The 24151-nt window shown below is 41.7% G+C and overlaps 1 long non-coding RNA gene, 2 other non-coding genes and 1 pseudogene across 3 annotated transcripts; 3 read left to right on the top strand and 1 right to left on the bottom strand.

The window, feature by feature from the left end:
- Positions 1 to 2288: 2288 nt before the first annotated feature.
- On the bottom strand, positions 2289 to 2666 carry LOC103632451 (uncharacterized). The gene is made up of 3 exons (XR_002263410.1): positions 2575 to 2666; positions 2412 to 2483; positions 2289 to 2311 (listed from the first exon to the last, which is right to left on the bottom strand). It is a non-coding gene; the product is annotated as an uncharacterized lncRNA (long non-coding RNA).
- On the top strand, positions 4203 to 6056 carry LOC109939266 (pentatricopeptide repeat-containing protein - kelch-repeat protein pseudogene; annotated as a pseudogene).
- Positions 11392 to 11490, top strand: LOC111589912 (small nucleolar RNA Z118/Z121/Z120). Its single transcript, XR_004851717.1, has one exon. It is a non-coding gene; the product is annotated as a small nucleolar RNA Z118/Z121/Z120 (small nucleolar RNA).
- Positions 11491 to 11663: 173 nt separating this feature from the next.
- On the top strand, positions 11664 to 11762 carry LOC111589803 (small nucleolar RNA Z118/Z121/Z120). Its single transcript, XR_004851718.1, has one exon. It is a non-coding gene; the product is annotated as a small nucleolar RNA Z118/Z121/Z120 (small nucleolar RNA).
- Positions 11763 to 24151: the final 12389 nt, after the last annotated feature.

Genomic DNA, 24151 nt, shown 5'->3' with positions numbered 1-24151 from the left:
ACCTGATGTTATCACAAAAGTGCCTAGCATCAGAGTCTGCACTATCCCACAACCTCCTGAGCTGGGGAGGGGTCTCTAGTGGGGCTAGCTCAACCTTCCCACCTCGACAGCAAAACCCAGGCGGCTCATACTCAAACTTCTTCGCAGTGCAATAACCACAGTCGGGAACGTGCTTTAGCATATGTGTTTCTTCAGGAATGTTACTGTAGACCTTGTCGTACGGGTCAGGCACATCAGTGACAACAGATTGATCTTGAGTACCATCTATCTCGAAGTCCTCGTTAGTGTCCTCATCTGATATTTTTTTGGAAAAGAACGATTAAGACATTTGAATTTAGATATGCATTGGTATTGTAATAGAAATTGACATAAGTACATTTACCAGCGAATATATATCCCTCGTTCTCATCATTATCCTCTCCGAATATGACACCCTCATCATCGTCATCAGCTGGATCGTGAAAATACAATCCAAGTAAAAGACAGGGCATTCAGGGTTGAGAAAATATATAACCTCAATAAAGATTTTTAACAATTACCATTGGAAATGAACCTTGGGACCGACTGGCTTTGCTCCAACCCACTTCTTTGTTCGACCATGTTTGGACTCCCATTTATTGCCACAATCGCACTTTGGCGTGTATTCCTATATTGTACTGATGGAAACACACGTTTAGTCGGACTACATTTTATCGTCGTCGTGCAAGATCCATTTAAAACTGGTTAGTATAATTACTAGTGTTGTTGATCTCTATAGTTGAACCGGGTTGTGTCGAATCATCCATTTGTCCGACGTCACTGATATCTTCCTCAGTCAAAGTAGCCACGTTACGTGCAACGTTTGCTTCAAATTTCTTGTTTTGACGGGCTAAGATAGCTTGTCTTTCACCACGCAGAACATAATGTTTACGTCTTAGTGGCTCAGTAGACATATCGGGTGAACCGACATCCTCAGTTTGTGTTGAAGCTGGCATGAAACGTGTACTGGTGTATTCAGGGATAACCCAGTCGCATGCGTTATCAGAGGATGAATCAGGTTCCGATACATATGCTGTAGGGTGTAGAACCTCAGAGGTATATGTTGGGACCTACATGGCGATGGACCCCTGATTCAAAGTGCTAGCTTGCAGTGCTCTACGTTTTCTTATGTACTCTAACTTTCCCTCTTTCCGCCTTGGTGTCTGATTATACAACCTAAGCTGTTCATTTTGGTCACCTATAAAATATAAACACAATTACTTTCCAATTGTAGGTTTATGCGCAGATTTATTAATTAAAATTGGACGTTTTTCATCACCTCCTGACACATTGGGCATCACATTGTGTCCCTTGTTTCGTTGACGTGCTTCACGACGCTTCCTATTCTTCTTGTTTTTTTGTTCAATGGACATCGCTGCATATCTTTCTCTATCCCTTTTCCTCTTACGCTCCTTAGCATCGACCATCGGTCCGAGCAAATCATTTTGATCACCTATAATGTAAGTTTGTGTATTAGTGTTCCCTACTTATTACGTTTCGACAATGTATGGTCAGTTTGTGTATTGACCTTTACCTCTAATGATATTGCTAGAGATGTCTGTGAATGGTTTGCGACCGACATTATGTCCCATCTAATCTATAACAAGAACAGTACCCGAGAAAACATGAGCATAAAAATAATACTGCAAGAACCAAGGGTGAAATGATCTGACTGCAACAAACCAAGCGAATAGAAACCAAAAAGATGCCCTTGGTAATAGAGGTTATAGAAACAAGCATCATAACCGAGAGTAAAGAGATAAGACCTAGAGAGAGGTGATAGGAGAACGATTTTGGTGTCCGTATAAGATATGTTATTATATTCCAAGTTTGAAAAGCATAGATGGATATGGGTGACACGCTAAGTAATTATTTTCATAACTCTGGTGATGTGGAATATCTTCCTGGAGCACGCCTAGCTCCTATAGATGGGCTTCGGTATACGGAATGTACATTAAATTTGTTCCAGATTTGATATGCATATTTGACGTAATTTCACGAGCGAAGTTACGATTTTAATGTCAAACATGACACGACATTAAACTAATATAGTGTTCTAAATGGAAAACGTACGGGCTAAACGATTTCATGTTCCACTTATTCATTGATATTTCCCAGTACAACAAAATGTTTTACAAATCTTGACACATGTAAGTTGCATCAATAACAGTACATGTATTCCATCATAAAATTCAGATTTGCAAAAGTTACAGACTCTGTCTACGCCTTTGGTCATCAAGATATCTAACGGCAAACTGACGATCGTTCCGTGCCACCAAAGCCTTTTGAATTGCTGCAATGAGTGCAACATTTAATCACATGTATACTCAGTTCACAATATAATGAAAAACAAGTACATAATTTTGATGTATGTAATCGTATAAAATACTTACGTTCAAAATAATGGGTGTTGTGATGGAACGGTTTGAAGTGTATTGTTGTATGGTCAGTTGATTCGAGACACTCTATAATAGCATATTTAAATATTCAATATGAATCATTATAAAAGAAAAATTAGTGAATAATGTGTTTGCAAGGCGTAAACATATGTTGTACCTTGTTTTCTGAACCGCCGAAACATGGTCCCAATTATGATGCTATAATTCTCATTAGCCAACGCCCAACGGAGTGCATTTTTGTTTAGTAAATCACCCCAAACTTTAATGGTATGTAAAGACCACCTTGCGACATTGATTTTGTGAAGAATAGATTAGTACTAATAGATTTAACATCATATCGGTAATATTAATGGAATATACCTAGCATCCATTATAACAATCTTCCTGAATGTACCCCACATTGTGCGATGGATTGTATCCAAGTGGACTACAATAGCCATAATATCTACAAAAAGCACAATTAAATATGGATTAATACTCAATTTTGTGTAAAGGAATTTTTAATAGGGTTAGTAGATCGATATATTCTTACCAACTAAAGTCCTGTTTGGCAGCTCGGCAATATCATCAAGGTTCAAGAATATATGTTTTGGAAATGGCGGCATTTGAACTGGGACAGCGTAGGGCTCAACGACAGTCTGTTGGGTGAAATACAACTCTATGGTACCATTTAGATGTCGAAAGTTAAATGCACCCGGATTAAGACCAAACCATACGTTGTGCATCTTGTAGACATGCTTTTCATGGAGCAAACTGTTGAAGTATTTGACTATCTCATACCGAGTTGCAATGGCCTCGATTTTGGCTCCCTAATTTGATTTCAGCACAAAATAGATTGTGGTACGAACATTATATGTAGTTATGTAAATGAATCTTAAAGAGGGGTTGTCTTACATTGATGTCAGACAAAATGTAATGTTGCCTGTCACGATAACGTGGTTCAATCGGGAATTTAACTTCAACTCGAGCGACAATACTATACTTCCGTTGTACCCCATAAAAATCTTCATCGCTATAGTCGTCGAACAACCTGAAGCTATATTAAACATGCAACTAAATAACGTTCATATAAATTTGATAGCGAAATCTTGTGTTAACTGTTGTTTATAATATATAACTTACATAGGCATCCTGTTTTTCTTGTCCAATGCAACTCTTTCACGGTTCAATACGGCTGGCTCCATCAAAACCTTTTATCATTTGAAAATATTTTAAACTAAATTGTAAAATAGTATAATACATTGATATATCACGACATAGGAGCAGTGTGGGTTGGTTGGTTGAGCACTTATTTTGGACTGTAGGTGTGACTGTGATTAAGGCTTGTAGTTCATGAGTCTGCAGCTCATGCAGAGGTGAATGGCATGCATGATTGCGTATGACGTATTTGTATTGCCCAGTTGATGCTCTAGTACGGCGTCTACAGCTCATACTAATTTCTAATTGCAGACAAATTCCATATTGGGTAGGCGCCTCTCACTTTTTTATCAATTTCAACTTGCTCTGTAGATTACATTAGACACAATTTTTTTGCAGCTCATTTCTCAAACCTGTCTCATTGTCAAGATCATGCTCAAACTCCTCGGACAGGAAGCCGATTCTTTTGGCAAGAGAGCTGAGATGTACTACCACACCAAGAAGTCCTCGATTTTGTCAAGTCCTCGATTTTGTCATAGATCAGACAAATAATGGAAGAGTTACAAGATTGCAACTCAAGAAGCCTGGTTGCCCTTCCGGGCTCTTTGCTTCTGCGTCTCTTTAGGCTGTTTGGCCAGCAGCAGGATTAGAGTTCATGGCAGAAGTACATACTTGCTTACTTTCTGTTGGTCAGGAATGACTACTTCTATGGGGAGTCGAAGAAACACTCAGATGTGTTCTGTGATATTTCAGAATTAGATTTCGTTCCATATGCTACAGATTTGGATAGTGAAGAACTTGAACTGAAGGAGCAGAAACCCATTACGAAGGCTCAATCAGGAGGTGATTCAAGTGGCAGCAGATCGAATGATTGCTACTTCCCAGGCCTTCATGATGACCTGTCTCAAGACTGCCTTGCTTGGGCAAGCAGATCAAACTACCCTTCCCTTTCTTGTCTGAACAAAAGATTCAATTTGTTAATTAACAATGGATATTTGTACAGACTGCGAAGGAAATATGGCATTGTTGAGCACTGGGTGTATCTTGCTTGTAGCTTGATGCCCTGGGAAGCATTTGATCCTTCGCGAAAGCGCTGGTTGAGGCTACCGAGAATGCCATGCGACGAGTGCTTCTCCTGTGCAGACAAGGAATCACTTGACGTCGAAACACAGCTGCTTGTCCTCGACCGTGAATATACTGGCCTTGCTATTTGGATGTACAACTTACTGACTCGCAGTTGGTCCCCATGCACTCCAATGAATCTGCCCCGCTGCCTTTTTGCCTCGGGAAGCTCAGGTGAGATTGCTATTGTTGCTGGTGGATGTGATAAGAATGGACACATGCTGAGGTCTGCTGAATTGTACAATTCAGAGATTGGCCACTTGGATACTATCCCAGACATGAACCTGCCTAGGCGGCTCTCTTCAGGTTTCTTCATGGATGGCAAGTTTTATGTCATTGGGGGCGTGTCCAGTCAGAGGGATTCATTGACTTGTGGAGAGGAATATACCCTTGAAACAAGGACCTGGAGAAGAATATTTGATATGTACCCTGGTGGAACCAGTGCGTCTCAATCGCCTCCACTTGTTGCTGTTGTGAATAACCAGCTCTACGCCGCTGACCAGTCAACAAATGTGGTCAAGAAGTATGACAAGGCAAACAATGCCTGGAACATACTGAGGCCATTGCCTGTTAGAGCTGACCCATCCAATGGTTGGGGTCTAGCTTTCAAAGCTTGTGGCGATCGATTGCTGGTAATCGGGGGCCATAGAGGACCTCGTGGCGAGGTAATATTGCTGCATTCCTGGTGCCCTGAAGGTGGGGAAGATGGTGCTGACTGGGAGGTTCTCTTGGTGAAGGAACGTGCAGGCGTCTTCGTTTACAACTGTGCAATAATGGGGTGTTGGTGTGCGACCGGATGTCATCACGTACATGACGCTCATGGCTGCTTTCTATAAGTGTGGCCGACGCGAGGTTGGGGATGGTTTGTGGAATCTCATGAGGACGAGGGGTTGTGTGCCGACACTTGCTACCTACAATGTGAGGATCCAGTTCCTGGTTAACAGGGGAAGGGGGTGGCAGGCAAATGAGATGGCACGGAAAATGTATGTGGCGGGGATCAAACTAGATGAGATCACATACAATCTAATTATCAAGGGTTTCTTCATGAGGGGTGAGCATGAGATGGCCAAGACGGTCTTTGGCGCGATGCACTGGAGGGGATGCAAGCCAAACAGTAAGGTTTACCAGACAATGGTCCATTACCTCTGTGAGAGAAGGGACTTTGATTTGGCATTCAGGTTGTGCAAGGATAGCATGGAGAAAAATTGGTTTCCCAATGTCGATACTATTAACCAACTGTTGAAAGGCCTCATGGCTATCTCAAAGGATAGTAATGGGAAAGAGATAATGAAGTTGGTTACTGGGAGAAAACCTTCGTATTCAGATGGTGAAATGAAGGTCTTCAAAGACATATTATATCATAGGAAGACTGGAAGATAAGATGATGTCTGGATAGGAAATTTGATGTAAATCCACCACTTGTAACTTTAAGGCTGTTGTTGACATTCTTTTATCACTTCGTTTTCATAGTCAAGTTGAAATGGGGTCAGTGGTGTCCACAAGTGTTTAGGATAGAGTTTGTTCAGGAGTTGTATCAGTTCAGCCATGGTTTGTTCAATTGAGTCAAGGGTCCAGAGTTTGTTCTATGCTTTTAATTGGAGGAAAAATGTTTGTTATTTGGCTCCACCTACTTAACATGAGTGGTGTTCCAGTTGTAATTAAGAAGAAATAAAGTTGATTCCATCTAAAGATGTTGTTCAGAGCCCCCCTTACGAAGGCAGGTACACCATCTTCATCTTTGGTACAGTTTGCAAAACTATGTTTGGGGAAATCTGGTCTTATTATTGTTTTTTTCTTTTTCCGTTATGCCATCCCACCAAGATAGAATTGTCTGCTTGTTAAGAACAAGAAATATTTTAATTGTGCCTGAGTTATTGTACCCTAAGGTTGACGATTCCTTTGACATTGGTGAGAACTCAAAGGAAACAAACCAAAACAAAATCAACTGAATTTTTTACTTTTTTTTGTTTGAGCCAGATGATAGTTACACATCTTTTAATTGTCCCTGAGGATGCTTGATATTGGCCTACTGCAGCAAGTCTGGCTCGGAACTTCCTGAGATACTTTGAGCCACCGCTGTTCCAGAGGGCTGCGAGTGGCTTGGCGTCGGCAAGAATGTGGCTCAACGTCGTGGCCGCAGCCCGACAGTCGCGGAGGTTCTGGAGGATTAACCATCTGCTGCAACGCCAACGCCTGGGACATGGGATGCAGGAGCAAGTGCCATCCAGACATTCGCTTTCCTTTCCTCAGTAAGTGGACATTCAGAAAGTAGATGTGCCGGATCTAACCCATCCATCTGTGGTGGTGTCTGCTGACTTTGGTTGCAGTAAAAGTTTTCTGCAGGACGTGTTGTTACTGCCATTTGAGTTGATACTGTGATGCCCAATTTTTCTTTTGATTAAACACGTACTATTCGTGATCTATAAGAATCGTTTTGATAAAATCCGTATAAAATCAACATAAACACCGAATTAGTCGAGTAGTCCCGATTGTTGGAATCCATCGCTTTCTAAATCTTGTATCCTTTGAACCACTTCATATTTCTTTTCACGTAAGCATGTGAGAAAGAGAATTGTGAACGGATGCAACTCACCGTACATAAATCATACTATTAGCTAAGCCTTACCACTATCATTAGATAAATAGCATCAACCTATATATATAGGAAGTATGCATATAAACTTTAGACTACCCCAATAAATACCCAAAATACACATAAGTTTGGAATATTATACTATAGAAAAGCCAAAGTGACCAATAATTAGGAACACATGGAGTAGATAATAACGTAAATAACAAAAATCACCTCCCATGGTGCAGGATAGATACAGTAGTTTTACATGTTATAGTAGTAAGAAAAATCTTTTTAAGAAAAATAGAATCCAAAAAAAAATTAACAAAAGCATAATATTCTGTGAACTGCGAGCACTTTAATGCTTAACACATGTATAAATTAGTGAATAGTGAACAAATCAATGTAATACGTATTCCTATTAATGAAAGCACTAAAAACTCAATCAGTAAAATTAAACAAAGCCAACCAACAGACAGTTTGATACCTTCACCGTAAGGGGGCACGCGAGTGGTGATGTGGAGAACCTTAGTAGGGATCCTGACAAGTGCTTGTCCTTGGCTCCCTTTACCAAATCCGCTCAATCTGAAAAGTATCAGAAATCGCACAAATTTGTCACTTCAATAATTCATTGAAAATAACTCTGCAATGACAATCCAATACTCTGGTGTAGCTTGCATCATTGCCAATGAACAAATGCATAATAATCAGACCAATAGTTTTAGTATCAAAAGCTGTTAAATTTAGCAGAATATAGAACTAATAAGAGCAAGACCAATTGGACAAAATTCTAATCCGTAAATTCAGATCAAGAGCAGGACAACTTGTAATGAAACCGCTAACAGAATGCATCACAAAGGTATGAGCAGGTGCTTAATAAATTGAGATAGACAACAAATATGTAGAAACGGAGATTGGCATACCAAATTAAAAAGAAATAAAGTTTGAATTGAATATCAAAATTCATTAATCTCAAAAAAGGGATAACGACCTGTATAGAACAAAAAGGAATAATATAAGGTAACTTAAAGCACGTATGATAAGCACTTGTGATTCCACGAGTAGTACTTATGGTATGCCAATGTATGTTACGGTGTAGGTAGACAGTCTGCTCTCGAATATATGACAAAGGGTGTCGATGGACGCCATCCTCTTGAATTATTTCCAATTATATGATTTAGGCATTTGTAAATTTACTAAATTCAATAGGATAGGTAAATTTGAACTGTGAATTGACCATCTATTCATGTGTTATTGCCTCACATTGATTTCTAATGTAGTTTGATTTGGTTTATTGTGCATATTTAATCATTTGCCTAATTTTTTTCTAGGGTCCAAGGATGAGAGAGTAAGTCAAGTCGAAAGTTGGTACCGTTTGAAGGGAACATGTTACAGTCCCAGAAATATTTTATCATTGGATGCTGAATTATGTTCTTTTGTGATTTTTATTTGATCGGATTAAAAACATGTTTATTTTGAAAAAAGGGATATGTCCTTGAGAATCATATTACATGAATGCTTAAGTAACTATACATGAATGCTTAAGTAACTCTGGGCCCCTTCACCTATAAGTAACTATCCATCAGCTATATAATAGTTCCATGGAATGCCTACCGTACCTGTTTGCTACTGATGGTTTTGTGCCATCCTACTTCAGGCCCCTTTTAGCAGACATTGTCCAAGCAGAGGATATTAAGGAGCTATGCAAGCTTTTAGTGGTGGTATCAAGAGAAGCTGCAAAAGCATATGTTGGTACTGCTATTGTCTTTACGCTGATTTAACCTTCTGCGACTTAGAAACAGGAAGCAATATTCAGTTTTGTATCCATGAGTTATCTTGTTGATATGCAGTGAAGTAACTCACATAGATCAGCACCTATTTGTTTCAATATTAAACTCCCTGTCTATAACAGTACTTTATGTTACAACTAAATGAGGGTTAATGTCAAATAGCTGTTAAGTATTGTTCAGTACTTCTAGTTTTTAGTGGCTATTATTCTTCAGGATCAGATCAGCCGGGGAGTCGCAACAAGTGTTTTGGTGCTATTATTCTTCAGGATCAGATCAGCTGGAGTTGGGAGAATGCAATAAATCTGCTTGGTAAGCTGGTTGAAGAACTGCTGCTGTTCAGGTGACAGGGCAATTCCAGCAGACATCAAAGGATTAAAATGAAAAAAGGCGCTATCAGAATATCCTCAGTCTCATGATAATGTACAGAAGCTAATGCTCTATACCAGTATACCTACATAGTAAGCTTGCTCCAACCCAACTAACTTGTAAATTACACAGGAACCCATCACTACGAGTTGCTTTCATTGTTCTGTTTCTCATAGCTTTATCAAGTATATACAGTTATCAAGTTAGTTTCATGCCACTAATCTGTAATTTACATATGTCAGCTATGTACATTATAACTGTTGTCAGCTATGTATAGTATATCTGTTGAGCATAGTATTCTGCAAGAAAATTAATATTTGCTTGGAGCAAACAGATGGCGAAACCGAAGAGCCGACAATTGTAGCACTTGCTAATGAATACAATTAAGTATAAGTTTTTTTATTGCTTCGGTACTACTGATATAGCAGCATGGTTTGTTTCTATGTCTTCTCTATTTCCACCCCCCTGACTAAATCTTTAGATAGGGGTTTAGGGAGCTTCTAAGCATTTTATCAATATCTCAACCTTTTTTAGAGCTTCTCAGTTTCTCCAATACTATGCAATCCATTCAACATTTTCTCTAAAGTATCAGGGAAAAAACATACCGTCTTTGCTTGAAGAAATTCTGTGATTGCATTTTTCCCCTTTACATGTTTGCTCCCAGCCAACTTAGAACTCTTTAAATATTAGGTTCCTTTAAACGGATGTCTAGGCAATTTAAATGGATTAATAAATCGGATTTTAGCATGAGGAGATCCATATGCTAATCAGTACCGGTGGAAATGTTACAAAAGCCCACTTGGAGGGATGTAGCCTGAAGGAACTGATTAAGATTGGGTGGCAAACATCCGAACTGCGCTTGATACTGGATTTGGAGTGAGTCTGAGGTGGCTGAAAGATCAGAGTGCTTTGATAACTAAAAGTGGTGGCTCAAATGAGATGATAATGCACACATATAGGGTCTCTTTTGCACAGCTCCAGCTCATAGAATATTTGGAGCTGGTGATGTGGAGAACCTTAGTAGGGATCCTCACGTAAATGTTACCATTAAAGTTTTTCATTTCAGTATAGCTGCTCTAAATTAGTGTTGGACTGTAGTCAGGTTAGCTCACTGGGGACTTGAGCATCATGAGAGCTGTCCTTTGCTCTGAATAATTTAACTGTTCTACAGGTTAGTAGAAAGAAATGTTTGTTCTCTTATAATTTGAAAGAGGTTTTGTTACTGATGTGGAGAAACTAAGAATCCACAACAAAGGAAGACCACTGTGTGTGGCAGATGTTATTGGCTTCTTTTCGGATATCATAGAGGTTTGTTCTTATATTATTTATCTAATGCAGTTTCTGGGTTCCAGTTGGTCAAACACTCTATTAACTTGCCGGTTCCGTGATCCAGCTTGGTATATGTCCAGGATCAAATATGTTGTTTAATTTGAGAATGTTTTATCAAGCTTCTGAGTTAGTGAAGATGGATCCTTGTCTTCCATGATTCAAGATTTCGAGCTACAGTAAAGGAACTGTGTAATCCAATGAATCTTGGGGCAAAATGATTCATTGCCCCCCAAAATATCACTCTTAGACATATCCACAATTTTTACAAATAAATCAGAAAAGAGTGGGATGCCAAAGATTGGAGAGACTATAGTAGTAACTCTTGCTGCTCATGCCAAACACATGATTGATAGATGCAATTGTCAGAGGTAGTGTGCTACAGTGACTGGATAAATGCAAAAGGACTGTTTCAAGCATGATGACAACACACTGATTTCAAGGCTATTGCTCCTCCTGGTATGCTCCAGTTAGAATTGCTAGTGATTACCCTCTTCTCTCTAAATGGGCCATTTATGGAGAAGTTAGTATACTGCACATTTTCCTTGTAAGTTTATTATTATTAATGTCTGATAACATGATTAAGATCTTGGGATTATCCCGTTTTGTCTTCTGGTGCAGCCTTATTCTGTCTCTATTTTAAGATCATGCTTGTTCTTTATATTTGCCATGAGGATCCTATTACGACGGTATCTTAAGGGTATGGCTTATTCCAACCCTTCTGATTATACCAAAACTGAATTATGATTCTGAGCAAATCCAACCATGCCTCTGATGAACCCAGCCAATTTTGCAATTTATTATCAAATTGACTGATGTAGTTTATTCTTCGCGTTACAATGCAAACATTATTATGATGTTGGGGTTGCCATTTCCTGTCTCCTGGTGCAGCCTTATTCTGTCTCCGTTTTTTTGGATCATGCTAGTTCTTTATGTTTGCTATGAGGATCCTATTAGGACGGTATCTTAAGGGTATGGCGTATTCCAACCCTTCTGATTATACCAAAACTGAATTAGGTTTCTGAGCCAATCCAACCATGCCTCTGATGAACCTAGCCAATCAATGATTTGCCTTTTTTTATGAACCTGATTCGTGTACGTATGCTCTTCACTTTCCAATGCCAACGGAATTATGGTATTGGGACCGCCTTTTTTCTGCAATGCTTTTATTTGTATATGAAAGATATTGCTGAGTAGTGTCTTAATATGGTTTTTGTTTTATTCTTGGTATAGCCCTACAAGTGCTCAGTAGGGCTAAATTAACAGCATTTGGCAGTAGGGGAAGACATTGGCTTCAAATGCTCTATCAAAATAGCGGCCACCATGCAAAGTGGACAATAGGTTTCTCAGTGCACAAACTATTGTTGACACAGAAGGGGAGGCACCAAGCGGAAGTTCCGAACAGAATTGTATTTTATTGTGTCCCTTTTTATACCCTTAAAAACGAAACACCTATTATAGTATTCAAACCATGGACAAGTATTCTCAGACCTTTTATCATTGACATGCTAATTTTGTAGATGAACTCTCACTCTAGATGATTTGCAGTTATTATTTTATTTTTTCACTTGCATTTTAACAACTTATGACTGTATCGTGACAAACAACCATGGGTTGCTAATAATTTGCACATTTATTTATAGTTATCAGATGATGCAGCAGATATTCTGCGAAACTTGGTAAATTCACCAAACAGTCTTATGTTATTTCAAGTAGTAAAAGGTGTGTCTGCAGCAACTTGTTAATAATTTGTGCATGGATGGGGCAGTAGGCATTAGAAGTCTGTGGCATTAACCCTCTGGTGGTTCTACTTATATTTTACATGAAACTTAAGTGCTCAGAATCAAACAAAACAATACATGGTCTACAATTCAAATATTGCTCCTAGCAAACTGAGTATGAACAAACATATAATACCATACTTCGTTGGAGAGTCTAGCATAATGGCATACCTTGGTTGAGGCCTGCGCGGTTGAGCAATAGCAGATATCGTTCCTATCCGGTTTTGGGGCAAGCTCCTTCACCTTTTGCCTTCCTCTCCAGCGGCACACTGCTTTCCTCTCCAACGGCACACTGACGTGGGAATGAAGGTGGCGAGGCGGGGAAACTAAGGGGGCAGGGCGGGGGAATGAAGTGGTGCGGGATTGAGTAGGGGATTGAAAAGGGGTTTGAGCAGGGGATTGAAAAGGGGATTGAAAAGGGGATTGAGCAGGGGATTGAAGAGGGGTTTGAGCTGGGGAATTATTTGATGACGGATCCGTGGCGTTAGTTGGCGGAGAGCTCGGGGCCGTGCTCGGCGTCGTGCGTGTAGGGAGCGACATGATGGTGGGATGTGCCAGCGGCAGGCGCGCGCGTAGGGAGCGGGCGCGACGTGCGCGTGACCCACGCGCGTTGGGGGCGGGCGGGCGACGGGATCCTCGGCGGGGGAATCGGCTGGGTGGGGGCTGGCGTGCAGCGGGGGAATCGGCGGCGGTTGTTTGCCGCGCGCGCGGGATGCGGGAGGCAGCGGGCGGGGGAATCGGTTGGGTGGGGGCGGGCGGGCGGGGAATACTCGGTGGCGATTGTTTGCCGCGCGCGCGGGATGCGGGAGGCAGCGGGTGGGCGGCGGGATACTCGGTGGAGGTGGTTTGTCGCGCGCGCGGGATGCGGGAGGAAGGGAAGAGCGGGGGCAGTCTACAGATGACGCTTAATAGTTGTAGATATATATATATATATATGGTTTTGGGATCAATATTACATTATGGTCATGTTCCAATTATACTATGGTTTTAATTATTGTTCATGACAAGACTATTATGTTAATTTGAACATCAAGCTTAACTTGAGAACCAAGTGCCACCACAAGGGTGGAAAGGGACACCCTTGGCTGACTAATTAGGAATGCTAGTGGAGGACTACCTTACCCGAAAGGGGCAAGTGCAGTAGAGGAGTAGGCGTGTAGGGACGTTCTCGGGTTGATTTTGCTGCATGGCGGCCAGACATGGGATTCCTACATTGCTCTTCCTAGAAACTGTAGCGGGTTTTCTAAAGCTAGTGGAACTTTATAAAGGCCTCGTAGTGTTACCCAACCTCGTCTCCTCGGTAAAGATGAATGGGACTTCTAGACCCCTTGGCAACTAGGTGACATGACTTGTGGGTAAAGGGTACCACCTCTGCAGAGTGTAAAACTGGTATACTAGCCGTGCTCGCGGTCATGAGTAGCTCAGGACTCTCGCATGATTAATTTATGGAATTAAATTCAATTTTTCATTTGCATCGCATGGTGGTTTATTATTAAATTTGATCTATTATTACTCTGATTGGTATCTACTTATACTTAATAATAGCTAATAAAATTTTGACCAACTTTAAAAGCAATGCTAAGCTTTAACCATCCTATTTGGTAAGCCTTACACTTCACATGAGCTCCCACCTTTGGTAAGTTCATGCACATTAGTCCCCACAACTTGTTGAACGATGAACGTATGTGAGCTTACCCTTGCTGTCTCACACCCCCATAGGTCAAGGACAGGTACCGCAGGACGAGGCGCATGGAGGATGTTGTGATGAGTTCGTGAGAGGTCTAGGTCGTCGTCTCCCAGTCAACTTTGGGTTGTTGGATCATTGTCTTCATATTATATAATTATTTAACTATTTTGTACAGAACCCCGTTATATATTGATATTGTGACATTCCTTCTGTACCATGAGTCATCATATGTGTGAGACTTGGTCCCAGCACACTTGGTGATTATGTTCGCGCCCGGGTCTTGGTGCCCCCTAAAACCTGGGTGTGACACAAATGGGTAACATGACTTGTAGGTAAAGGGTACAACCTCTGCAGAGTGTAAAACTGGTATACTAGTTGTGCTTGCAGTCTGTCACACCCGGGTTTTAGGGACCCGGGCGCTGTTGGTCCTTGTTCTCAAATGCTATACATCAAGAACAAAGCAACACAACTGTTAATGATTAAAGACCTTCGTCCTTCGAAGCATTATCTCCTTTGGGATATAATGATCTTCGGACGAAGGTCATGAAGGAAATACCTTCATCATCTCAGTGAACAAATATAAGTGAGAGTACATGAAACATAACAGAATATAAATAATAATTATGAACCATTGAGTTATTTATATTCTCATTTTATGAACATGAATAAACATCAACAACATTTATATTACATTAATACCTTTGGCTTGTCAGAAGGTGAAAATGCGGTAATGACACAAGAGTGATTACAATCCAGCGTGAACAGTACGGTGTTACTGTTCATCTATTTATAGGCACGGGACGCAGCCCGAACAAAATTACATCCATGTCCCTGACATTTACTCTTAATCATAAAGCAAACTATCAAGGGCTAAGTAGTCTTTTCCCCTTTAGGTCGGTTTCGTCTTCCACCTTCGTCATCATATTAAGCCAAAGCTCCTTTAACCACAGCTTCAGCGTTCGTCCGTTTTGCCTTCGGGTTGTATCTTCATATCACACATGCTTTCACCAGAAAGAGAACCTTCATCCTAAAGTCGAAGCCTCCTGTAACAGTCTATGTTACACTGAAAACATATGGTTAGTCACGTTTTTGAGGACCTTCGGAAAAGGAAGGCCCCCAACAGTAGCCCCTCGCAGTGTTAATTTGTTTCTTTGTAATAAATTCAGACTGCGACGTGAACGAAGGCCTTTAGCTGATGGTCCGAAAAAACACCTTCTCTTCGCTACAATAGCGAACGACACTAACAAGTAGGGCCTACCAAGTTGTGAGGCACTGGGCATATAAATAGAGACTCGCATTGATAGCATTTGTTGCGCCATTTCAGTTGCTTGCGTTATTTTTGGCATTCTAAATTTTCTTGCTCTGCCGAGTTTTGATTAGATTGTAAGCTTCGGCGATCGTACAACCGTTGACTAAATGGCTGAAGAGAAGAAGATTGTTGACCCTGCATTGGCCGGGTTTTTACGAAGCTATGGAGAAGACAAATACATAGAAGATCACTAATGAAATGTTGGCTGGGTTATCTGAGGATTTCGGCGATAGTGAAAGTTTTGACTTAGAAAGTGGAAACGAAGGTACCGAAGATCGGCCCTAGCGGCTGAGTCATACCATCTTTGGGAAATCAACCATTAAGCAGAGTCAAATTGATGCAATGAAAGGAATATACTTCCGCGATATTTCTATCGTGAGGGTTGGAGGAGATAGCAATGCCCCTGTGCCCGAAGCTGACGAAGTGTTTGTATACAGGAGCTTCATGAAGGCAGGGCTTCAGTTTCCCTTGAGTAAATTCTTAGTTGAAGTTATGAAGACTTTTGAAATTTACCTTCATCAGATTGCCCCCGAAGCTATCATCAAATGGAGATTTTCATTTGGGCCATGAGGAGCCAGAGATTAGAGCCGAGTGCAAAATGCTTCTACAACATGCATGAGCTATCCTATGAGACAAAGGCTACTCGCAAAGAGCAATATCATAATAATTTTGGTTGTTACATCTTCGTGCCTCGCTCTGATGTGAGATATCCAGTCACGACATTTCAGAAGAGGTGGCTAGGAGCCTGGATGGAAGAGTGGTTTTATGTGAAAAACGACTTAGTTGAAAGAGAAGATATAAAGGGGATCATTCAACGCCCTATTTGGACTCGCTTCGGCATCAGAAGGCCAACCACTGCCTTTGGAAATGATATTGAAGCATGCCAGAAGGCCTTTAACACTGTATGCACTTTTATTGGCACACAAGACTTAGTCCAGGAGCATATTGCTTATAGAGCATGGCCTCTTGTAAGTGGTTAGGAGATGCCGAAGGAAGCTTCTACCGGGTCCAGTCAAGGTGACTTAGTTTATCTGAAATACACCTTCAGATACAGAGATCAATTCAATGAGCCGAACGATGACTGGCTGGATCGTATTGAGGCGACTAGTGACGAATTGCTTGGGGCCTACACAAGGGTCGAAGATGATGCCATGACATGAGCCTTCGGAGGATGAGGCAAGAGGAGATTAAACAGAGTTTTTTATGTAATTGGTTTTGTATACCCAGACTATTGTTATCCCTCACGAAAGCAGGGAAAGAAAAGAAAAGCTGCTACTTCGGCCATCTCTTCTACGCCGAAGGGGAAAAAGATTAAAGTTTTGACACACCGGCCTAGGTACATTGAAACGGCCAGGGTGCCGAAGCTTGCTGAGGGGCCTTCTTCCGCTGTTGAGCCAGAGTTCCTCGCTCCTACTGAAGCCAAGGGAGAATCGGCCGAAGTGCCAAAACCGTCGGTGATAATGGTACAGGAGAAAACCAAGATGACCGAAGTGCCGAAGCGAACTGGTGAAACTGAGAAAACAGCCGAAAAACCAAAACCAAGGAGGTCGGCAGAGCAACCGAAGATTCTGAGTTCGTCGCAAGAGACGGAGCTGCCAAAGATGAGAAAAATTCCTGCAGCAACTCCAAAAAGGAGGAGAATGGCCAGCGTATTAGATGCGGTCATGGAATCGACAAAGGTACCGACTCTTGCCTCTGCAGAAGTACCTAACATAGGTGAAAAGAATACGAAGGAAATTGCCGAAGCCGTCATGACCAAGTTTGAAATTGAAGCTGAGCCCTTAGCTCCCACAGAAACGGGGCCTACGGAGGTTGTCGAAAAGAATATCAAAGCAGAGCCTTCAGATGCTACAAAAACTAACGAATAGTCTAAATCCCCTGCTGCTGAAGCCTCTACTGAGGGATTGAAATATATAGTGCGTCACGTGGCAGGGAAAAAACTATCAAAAGAGCATATTGCTGAAGCTATACATTATGCCAAGGATTTGAAGTATCCCCTAGGAGTGATGAAGATGATTTTTTTGTATTGCCCTCCAGACAGCAAGGAGATATCTGTTTGCCGGGAGATGGCTGAAAATATATGATTCCCGAAGCAAGAACTTGGCCTATCTGCAATGTCGAAGGATGACCTTGCAGACAACCTTGCCTATAACAGTTTGAAGGTGAGGATGTTTTAGCTTATAAGTAGATTACTTTTTTGTGTCTTTTCTTATTATTGTGTGCCGATCCTTTATTTTTTGTAGGGTTTAATCCTAAGCAAGGCTTTAAGGGTGCAAAAGAATGCGGAAGACGAAAGCTGCCAAATAGCCCTTGGGAACCTTCGGTCAGAAGTTATCACGCTAAGGAATGAGGGGCTTGAAAAAGATAAAATACTGCTTTCCTTAGTAGATAGGCTGAAGAGCAACGAAGCAAAGCTTAATGCACAATCCGAAGCTCATAAAGCCAAAGTCGAAGACCTTCGGAAAAAGCTTGCCGAAGCTAATGAAAATTTTGAACTCGCAAAGGCAAAGCAAGAGATAAGTGAATGGACAAGTGCGAGGCTGGAAAAGAATGTGGAGTAGCTTCGTGAGTCCAAGGAGAGATGCTACGAGAAATCCTTGGATTGCGCCAAGAAACTGAAAGACAGCTTTGCCAAGGTGGGTGCATACTCATCGGAGCAAAAGTTTATTCGAGGCGATCCCGAAGGAGTCAATGAATGGATCAACGAAGAGGGTGAAGCTTTTGAAGAAATTCTTAGCGACTATGGGCATTTTTGTGCCTTCGCTGGTGCTTGAGGGGTTGCAGCGATTCGGGAGAAAACTAGTTGTGAACACGTTAAAGCCACAACCCAGGCAGAAGCCGTCTTCTCCATAGACAACGTGAAGGAGCCTTCGGCCAAAGCTACTTTGATAGGCGGGAAATTTTATTCCAATGTTTGGATGAGGGGTGGCCGAGAGATTGCTGACGAAGCTATAAAGAAAAATGAAAAAGAATCCCATGATGCCCGAGAAGAAGCCAAGCGAGCCGAAGAGGCTGCTGAGCGCGCAAGGCGTATAGGTATTATTACTGAATCTTAGCTTCAGTGTTTTCTTTTGGCTTCGGATTAACAACTTGTTCTTTACTACAACTGAACTTTCACCACCACCTAAGCCATATGATTCCGATGCCGATCCGGCCATGAAGGCAGCATTAGAAATGATAAGGATTGCTGAAGAAGCCGTTGACGAAGCTGTCAACAAACTCATGAATGAAGTTGCCGAGAAAATTTTAAAAGAAGATTGAATTCTTGTGTACTAAGAAATGTAATATTCGTGTATGAGTCAAACATCGAACATCTGTACATATATGAATGTAATATATTTCTTTGCGATGTATGAAATCTATGTACATACCTGTTTTTGAGCCTTCGGCGAAAAAACACCTTCCCTTCTTTTCATGCTTCGCAAATAAAAAGTCAGCCCTTCTTATGCCGCAACTGTTATATAATATTGTTGTCAAAGAAGATTCTCTTGGCATGTAAAATTATAATTGTCGAAGGTACACTTCATGCTTCAGCACATTGTTCCATTCATCGCATATTTTGAAAGAAGCATCTTTCCTTCTCCACAATCTTGTTGCTGATGTGACATGATGTATGATGTAATGCTATGCAAAATGATGCGATGATATGATGTAGCATGATGTTTATGCCAAAGACACATACCCACACAAAAACACACCCAGACTCGGCATCCCCTTAGGAACGACTTTTGAGTCTCTTCACCTTCTATTTCTGTGGCATTTAAGCTCTGCATCCCCTTAGGAACGACTTTTGAGCTTCTTCACCTTCTATTTCGGTGGTATTTAAGCTCTGCATTCCCTTAGGAACGACTTTTGAGCTTCGGAACTTACTTTGCACTCCCTTAGGAACGACTTTGTAGCTTCGGAACTAACTCTGCGCTCCCTTAGGAATGACTTGTAGATTTGGAACTTACTCTGCGCTCCCTTAGGAACAACTTTGTAGCTTCGGAAGCATTATTGTTAAGGGAATGCGTTCCACACTCGATGCTGTGTCCACAATAATATTACATCAAATTGGAGATTAAACCTTTGTGAATTGTTTTTCATGCAAGAAAATAAAATGACGGACAAAACTAAGATACACCAGATTAGGATATTCTTTAATTGAATCGCCGTGGCACCTTTAGTAGATGTGCTTCGACTCAGGCACTTTGTTGTTGACTGTGCGAGCTTCGGACTCCTCCCGAAGGTCGCGCTGTTGCTGAGCGTGGTGATGCCCTTCTAGCTGTTGACTGTGAACCAGGGCAGGTGCTAGAGGTGGTGGTGGTGGCAACTGGCCCCAGGAAGCTTGAGAATGGTTTGCCGAAGCGATAGAGGCCACAGGCTGTTGATTGCCTACATACTCCGGGATGTAGGGAGAGTAGCACGAAGCGGTATGCAGAACCTGCTTCGGCTGATTCTGCTGTGTTTCAGCTTCGACAATTTCTTTTTGCTTCTGAATCATGACTTGGCACGTCCTTGTGGTATGCCCTTTGTCTTCACCGCAGAACAAACAAAACAGTTTCCTGGGCTGATCTCCATATCTTCCTCCGAAGCTTCTGCCCCCTCTGCCTCTTGGAGCTGGTGGCCTAAAAGAACTTTGTTGCGCCCCTGATGATTGAGAGCTGTGTTGTAGCGTTTGGGTATGATTCCCCATGTTGTCATTTGTACTAGAATTATGAATCGACCTGACATGCCTAGGGTGGAATCTTCCTCCGAAGCCCTTGGCCAACTCAGAGTATCTGAAGGCTTCTTCCCTTCTTTGCCGAAAACCATTGTCGGCTCTGATGTACTCATCCATTTTCTGGAGAAGCTTCTCCAAGGTTTGTGGTGGCTTCCTTGCGAAGTATTGCACCGTAGGTCCTAGCCGGAGCCCCTTGATCATGGCCTTAATGACGATCTCATTGGGCACTGTAGGTGCCTTAGCTCTCAGCCGCAAGAACCTTCGAACATACGCCTGCAAGTACTCCTCCTGGTCCTGCATACACTGAAAGAGAGCCTGGGCAGTGACTGGCTTCGTTTGAAAACCCTGAAAGCTGGTCAATAACATATACTTTAGCTTCTGCCATGACGTAATTGTCCCTGGCCAAAGAGAGGAGTACCAAGTTTGAGCTACGCTTTTGACTGCCATACAAAGGACTTTTCCATGACTGCAGTATTGCCCCCATATGAGGATATGGTTGCTTCGTAGCTCATCAGGAATTGCTTCGGGTCTGAGTGCCCATCATACATGGGGAGCTGAGGTAGCTTGTATGACGGCGGCCACGGGGTAGCCTGCAATTCTGCTGCCAAGGGAGAAGCATCATCAAAAGCAAAATTGCCTTGATGAAAGTCACCGTACCATTCATCATCATTGAATAGGCTTTCTTGGCGAAGCTCCCTATGTTGGGGCCTTCGGTCTTGGTCATACTGAGTGAGGTGACGCATTTCTTCAGCAGCTTCGTCGATCTTTTTCTGAAGGTCGGCGAGCCGAAGCATGTTTTCCCTCTTCCTTTGCACATGTTGGTGGATAGCCTCCAAATCCCTGATCTCTTGATCTAGCTCCTCCTCCTGAGGTGTTGGGCTAGTAGCCTTCCTCTTCTGACTCCTAGCTTCTCGCATCGTCTCCTAATTAGTGTCCAATGGCTGTAGGGCAGCCCTTGGCACCGTTGTATTCTTCGGTGGCATTACGAAAGTCGATGCTTGCCGAAGGTGGTCGATTGAGTTCACCTGAGGTGGACGCCAATGTTGGTCCTTGTTCTCAAATGCTATACATCAAGAACAAAGCAACACAACTATTAATGATTAAAGACCTTCGTCCTTCGAAGAATTATCTCCTTTGGGATATAATGATCTTTAGACGAAGGTCATGAAGGAAATACCTTCATCATCTCAGTGAACAAATATAAGTGAGGATACATGAAATATAGAAGAATATAAATAATAATTATGAACCATTGAGTTATTTATATTCTCCTTTTATGAACATGAATAAACATCAACAACATTTATATTACATTAATACCTTCGGCTTGTCAGAAGGTGAAAATGCGGGAATGACACAAGAGTGATTACAATCCAGCGCGAACAGTATGGTGTTACTATTCATCTATTTATAGGCACAGGACGCAGCCCAGACAAAATTACATCCATGTCCCTGACATTTACTCTTAATCAAAAAGCAAACTATCAAGGGCTAAGTAGTCTTTTCCCCTTTAGGTCGGTTTCGTCTTCCACCTTCGTCATCATATTAAGCCGAAGCTCCTTTAACCACAGCTTAAACGTTCGCCCGTTCTGCCTTCGGGTTGTATCTTCATATCACACATGCTTTCACCAGAAAGAGAACCTTCATCCCAAAGCCGAAGCCTCCTGTAACAGTCTATGTTACACTGAAAACATATGGTTAGTCACGTTTTTGAGGACCTTCGGAATAGGAAGGCCCCCAACAGGCGCGAACATAATCACCAGGTGTGCTGGGACCAAGTCTCATACATATGATGAATCATGGTACAAAAACGAATGTCACATCTTTACTATGTAATAGGAGTTATGTACAAAATAAATAAATAATTACATCGAAAGGAGACAACGATCTAGCAACCCAAAGGTGACTGAGAGACGACGGCCTAGACCTCTCACGAACAAATCACAGCATCCTCCATGCGCCTCATCCTGTGGTACTTGTTCTTGACCTGTGGGGGGTGTGAGACAGCAAGGGTGAGCTCACATATGTTCATCGCTCAACAAGTTGTGGGGAATAATGTGCATGAACTCGCCAAAGGTGGGAGCTCATGTGAAGTGTAAGGCTTGACAAAGAGAATGGTTAAAACTGAGCATTGCTTTTAAAGATGGTCAAAATTTTATTAGCAATTACTAGATGTAAGTAAATACCAAACCATAATAATAATAGAACAAAATTAATAATAAATCCCATGCAATGCAAATGAAAAATTGAATTTAGTTCCATAATTTAATCATGCGAGAGTCCTGAGCTGCTCATGACCACGAGCACGGCTAGTATACCAGTTTTACATTATGCAGAGGTTGTACCCTGTACCCACAAGTCATGTATCCCATGTTGCTAGGGTTTGCAAGGCCCTTAGAAACTTCCAAGGTGAATGGGTTGGGATCCACTACGAGGCCTTTACAAAGTTCCACTAGCTTCTGAAAACCCGCTACAGTTTCTAGGAAGAGCAATGCAGGAATCCCCCATCTGACCGCCATCGCAGCAAAATCAACCCGGGAACCTCCCTACACGCCTACTCCCCTACTGCCCTTGCCCCTATCGGGTAAGGTAGTCCTCCACTAGCTTTCCTAGTTAGTCAGCCAAGGGCGTCCCATTCCACCCTTGTGTTGGCACGTTTTTCTCAAGTTAAGCTCCATGTTCCAATAAAAAATAATGATCTTGACATGAACATAAATAAAATAACAGAATAATTGGAACATGGACATAATGTAATATTAATCCCAAAACCATATAGAGCAATAGCAAAACTACCCAAATGATTCAGGGGTAAACAAGGTAACAAGATAAGCAGACTAGGGCAACCTATTGGGTCCCATCAAAATTAAACCTATGCATGAATAAATGATTATAAAGAACATTATTGGGTAATAAAAGTTGTCAAGGGCACAACTTGCCTAGGACTTGAGATTCCAGGTAACAGGATGAACTTCAGATGACTCGTAACCTCGCGCTAGTCGTAGCAATACAAACAAACATGGTATAGGTAAAATTAACATCACACCAAACATAAGAACAAACTGCGTAATAATAATATACGCGTCGTAACGAGATCGTGGGAACGAGAATCACTAAAATCGGAGTCATGGTTAAGGAGTTGTGATTTATGGAAGATCTAGGTGATTCAGTTACCAAATTATATTATAAATTGATTAATATACACCATATGAGATAATATTCTATAATGATTTACCCAACTTTAATCTTAATTAGAATTTGCCTAGAGATCATATTTTAAGGAGATTGTAATTATAGGCAGGTTAGTTTTGATTAGAAGAGTTACTCCAGTAAACATAGGTTAAATAAATATCTGACTATAAAAGTATGAGATATGGTATAACCAATGCTATTACTGCGTAGTAAATATTTATATGAAGGTAACACAATTGAAACAGATCAAATCAGACTTGGATCTAATTAAATCATATCTCTAGTGGATTGGATTGCGGCCATGATTACTGAGAAACCCAGGGTTCAAACTACAAATACTAGGGGCCTATATTAAACTCTCTACTACAGTTCTAGGACGGCGGGTTAATTCACGAAAACTTTAAGGGCCTCTCTGCAAAATCGTTCGGTCGAAGGGGTATCCACTCAAACCGACCGTTGGATCTAAAATAGGCGGCACCGATTAGAATCCACTGGTGCAGAATACGGTGACCCTCAGATTTATGATCCGTGGCCGAAATCTGTGCTACGTCACTCGATACCCTGTGCCACACATCTACCCACCAACGACTCAGATTAAATATCATGGATGGGTATTGATGCTTCTAATCTATACCGTCCGCAGAAGATCGACGGTCCGCACATGTCTTCCTCCTCCCGACCGAGGCGGCGGCGCGCCGGTCAACCGCGGCGGCGACAGCGGAATACGGGGTCCCATCTCCCTACTCGATGCCC

Source organism: Zea mays, chromosome 7, assembly GCF_902167145.1.
Source record: "Zea mays cultivar B73 chromosome 7, Zm-B73-REFERENCE-NAM-5.0, whole genome shotgun sequence".
Taxonomy (NCBI): domain Eukaryota; kingdom Viridiplantae; phylum Streptophyta; class Magnoliopsida; order Poales; family Poaceae; genus Zea; species Zea mays.
Note: the sequence above shows the minus strand (reverse complement) of the source record. Positions and strands in the feature narration are given on the sequence as shown.